This window comes from Protopterus annectens, chromosome 9.part0, assembly GCF_019279795.1.
Source record: "Protopterus annectens isolate FY-2018-M chromosome 9.part0, PAN1.0, whole genome shotgun sequence".
Classification (NCBI taxonomy): Eukaryota; Metazoa; Chordata; order Ceratodontiformes; family Protopteridae; genus Protopterus; species Protopterus annectens.
In genome coordinates, this window is record NC_056743.1 from 1,005,056,250 (window position 1) to 1,005,060,824 (window position 4,575).

Genomic DNA, 4,575 nt, shown 5'->3' on the forward strand with positions numbered 1-4,575 from the left:
TTGTAGTTGCTGTGTATTGCAATGCCTTATTTCATTTATTTGTTATTTTATTTGTTATTTTACAAATAAACGGGATGTTGGGGTCTTTTTCAGTTGTGAGCTAATTACAGCTCGATAAGAATCAAAACAGAATATAAATGTATTATGAAAAACTTCCGATAAAGATATAAACGCACATTACTGTCAACAGCTGACTGATGTTACTCGCATTCTGATCCAAAAGCTGTCAGGGAGCACGATAAGCAACCAGTGGATTATTTTTCATTCCCAAAATCCTCGGGTCCGGTTTCAGAGCTACCTCAGCAGGTCAGAAGTTATTGCATAACATCATCAAAACACTTATTAAATAGCCTCTCCTTTGAGTTTCCCATAGATAATAGTTTAACACCCATTTTTGCTTGTGGGATAGCGCTCCAAAGATTAGAGCTACATGACTGAAAAAGCTTTGCAGATATTGGTTAAATTAATGTCTTCAAGTGACCAGAGATTAAGAAGCATAAATAGTTGACATTACCTGCGGATTCTTTTAAGTAGCTTAAATTTGGTAAGTCTAGGTAGTGATCTGCAAATAAATTTCGATTCTTTAACAGGTTCCCTTTCCATAAGCTTTTCTTCATCTTAGTGCATTTCACTACTCTAACAGTAGCTTAACTTCATGCTGTCAGGCATCTGTAATCTGTCCATCCCTCACCCACAGTCCATTTCCTCCTGCATTTTCCTGTTTTTGATCTTACATTACCTCATATTGGTGGGTCTCAGTGTTTTGGCTCGAGGAGAATGGCTTTAATTTTGAATGTTACGTTTTTGGGTGTACTGTACAGGTATGCATGCATTTTATTTTCTTGAGCCTCACTGATCCTTGGGCTGTAATACTTTGGATTATATGGTATATTGGATTGATTACTTCATGAGATGCCAGTCAGTTGAGTCTAACAAATTGTGGAGTTTAATGAGCTTTTACAAGGATGAGCAAATCCTTCTATGTCTACATGTAGGAGACCATGTCTAAGGTCACAAAACCTTAGGAGTAAGTTATAATTCCTGTTGTAGAAAGCATGTTTGGTCTGTTAGGCTTCATCATTCAGACTCTGAAGTGGTCTGGGATCGTATGTAGAGATCCCAAAGGCAATAGACTTTGGTAGAAAAGCTATTTGTTGAATATGATTGTATCAGCTGCATACTGTAGTTGTAAGAAGTTGTGTAGTCAATGCAGATGTAAAATGGATTTCACTAAGTAGGCTGTAGGATACAACAACTGAGGCTGTGGTCATGTCAATTTGGGATATGATAAAATGCACTGCAGAAGAGGTTGATATTGAGAACGAAAAGCCAGGGCAGACTGCGCTGCTGACCTTGATACAGGAGGATTAAGTAGATGATCCTTGTTGGGTGGCTGTGATATACCAATCATCTGTTGCTTGAAGGTTAATGACAGTAATTGGGTAAGATTAGTAGACAGGTATTGCCCAGGATTTTGGCCTAATGTGAGGTAGAGGGGGAGAGCAGCTTTATCACTTTTACTTTTTTGACTGCAAAAAGTGATCAATTAGTTTATCTTTCCACAGTGAATCGACACAATAAGCTTGAACTAAAAAGGGGCTCAAACCCTTGAAAAACATTTAAGACCTCTTTGGAGGCAAGAGAGTCTAGAAAGTGATCTTCAGCCCATTCACCATAGTCTGTTCCTACTTTGTAGTCTCCTACCAAAGTTCAAAAGAAATTTGATCTGACAACCTTGGCTCTGAAGTGGAAACAGTTGGATCCAACACTTTTGGATCTCTCAGTAGTACAGACAAAATCTCCTAGGACCCTGGTCTCTAGGGTTCATTTTGGAACCTCTCTCTAATCGACTTCAGTCTCCCTTCCTACAAGACCCTAAGGGAGAGAGTGTTTGCCCCAATCTACCAGTTCCTTCAAGAACTTTTCAGAAGCTTAAGTGGATAGGATGATGAGGAAGTGCCTCATTTCTCAGATTCAGATGGGGGTTATACTGGCTCTGTCTCCCATCAAATCCGTCAGCCTCCCTTCTGTTTCCCACACTGTGATTTCTCCTTCTCTGATCCAGCCAGTGATTTAGATCTGAGAATCCTGAAAATGTTAGTGTCGGAAGTGAAGACAGCTAGGTCTTTGACTCTGACTGATTCCCTGACTTGTCCGGTGCCGATTCCCTTGGAACAGGAAAGTGTTTTGTGCCAAAATGTTGGTACCGACTCAGTGGACTTGGTTAAGCTTCAAGGTTCTCAGAGCCATCGCTGTCCCTCAGGGCTTTGGTGTTTGACAGCTCTTGTCCAACTCCCTGTTTGAGGCAGGGCTGTGGGCAGGGTTGGGGCATGGTAACATCTGAAGTTTCGGCTCCACTGTGGCCAGCTACAATTTCTCCTGGTCCTTCTGCCTTCAAAGTAGTGAAGAGGTTCTTCTCTCGTTTGAGAGACATGTTAAGTTTTTTAGGATCCTATATCCCTGCCACCATCTGGTCTGAGCTCTTATCCTCACAGACCTATCACACAAGGGCGGTTGGCCCTGTCAAGCATCCAGACAGTCCTGATCGAGGACTTCCCCTCTCTTTAGACACCTCCTCAGACCATACCACTGAGGAAGTCCCCCTCAAGACAATGTGCAAGAAGAGGCATGTAGACTTCCCTCAAGAGTCGCTCAATGAATACACGGACTTTGAAGAGGAGGAACTCCAAGGTCTCCACCAGATGATGTTTCCATTTGGAGACATCTTAGAAATCCTGAGGCAGAAAGGTGGATGTTCCTTCAATACACCTTCCCAGGAAGAGTTAGTGTTCCTGGAAGCTCTTGGGTCCAGCCCATCTACTTTTTGGATGACTCACCCGGTTGAGAAGCTTATAGATCTAGTCTCTCACTGGGCATGGAAGGAACCGAATACTGTATAATCCATCTCGCGTCATCCATTTAAGTTCCATGCACCTCTTAAGGACAGGCCCCACTGGAGCAAGGGGGTCCCTGTTTGATACCATGGTTGTGGCAGCAGCCATTACGAAAGAGCTGGTAGAACAGAACTCTTTTGTCCATCCCCCTAACAGAGTGTCCAGGGCATTGGACAGATTTGGAAAGTGAATTTATGCCTCAAATTACCTTTGCCCTATGGTCACTTTCACCAGGGTGCAATGGGATTTGAATAAAGAGATTTCTAAGTCCATGTCTGCAGAGAACAAGGAGATTTCTTCATATCTGGCCGTTATTTTATCTATCTCTAATGCTTCCATTGATGGTTAGACGGCCCATACTTTTGGTTAGACGGCCCATACATTCTTAACCGGTCTGATAGATATTGCTGTTATCTCGGATGGCCTTCACCAGGAAAATTTACAAAAGTAAATTGAAAGGATTCTCTACTTGGGGTATACAGAGATAATTAAACCCCTTCATTTCTCCCATTTCTGCTGTTCTGGAGTTAATGTTTATCTTTCCCAAAGGAGCTAGTTTCTCTTCTGTTAAAGTGCAGTTGGCAGTGATATCTAATTCTCATTCGGGGGGGGGCAAATGCTTCCTTTTGAGCTTTGTCAAAACTGTGTAAGGTCTTTCTCAAAGGTATCTTTTTGCTTAGAGCTCCACTGATGGACCGTACACCATCGTGAGATTTAACAGTTGTGGTTTAAGCTTAGACTCTGAATCCTTTTGAACCATCAGCTAGATCGGATATAACTTTTATCTTGGAAAACTGCTTTTCTTGTGGCCATTAAACCTGCTAGACGAGTATCCGAGCTGCAGGCTCTCTTTTCCAAATCTCCATTTTTGATCTTTCACAAAGATACAGTTACCTTTTGAACCAGTTGATAATTCCTGCCTGAAGTAGCCTCAGAAATGAATAGAACCTATATGTTTGGACATTTACTTATTGTCCCTATAAGGTCAGATCTGTTGGACATGCTACACTTAAAGAAACTCCAATCTCTACACGCTCCAGGGACATAAACCTTGTCACCACAATAAACAGAAAATGCTGAAGGGATAGATTCCTGTCCCAGAGACTTCCCATGCTCTGGAACAGACTACCCATTCAGGTCAAACAAAGCTCCTCATTATCCCTCTTTAAGAAAAATCTGACATTTGGATGGGAAGTAGGAAATTCACCCTGGGGATCACTTCTGTGGCTCTGCATGACAGGGGTACAGGAAAATAATTTTTTGGGTGATGAAAGCCAAGGAACTTGTTTGGCTAGGCTTATATAGGCCCTAGAGCCGATAGCCTAGTACCTACCTATGAACCTATTACCCAAACCATTAATTTGCCTGCTTTGTTAATAAAGGTGACTACATGCTTCATCCCTTGGCTGTACTTCGGCAGCTTCATTTTATCTACATAAAAAAAAAGATTGCAGAAAGATCAGATGTTTATCTCATTCTCCCCTCAAAACTTGGACAAAACACTTTCTAACGTTACCGTAGTCAGATGGATTGCACATTGCATATCCTTTGTTTACAGTCAACAAGGTTTTATCCTTGTCCAGACCTCCTAAAGCACATTCCACCAGAGCCATGGTTACATCATCAGTATTCTGGTGCCAAACTTCTATTGATGACCTCTGTGCCCCGGCAATTCTACTTG

At 42.0% G+C, this 4,575-nt stretch overlaps 1 protein-coding gene across 2 annotated transcripts in view; it reads left to right on the forward strand.

Annotated features, from left to right (window-relative positions):
- Positions 1-4,575, forward strand: part of PRKAG1 (protein kinase AMP-activated non-catalytic subunit gamma 1) — a 525,734-nt gene that overhangs the window by 291,597 nt on the left and 229,562 nt on the right. The gene's annotated exons all lie outside the window — the stretch shown is intronic.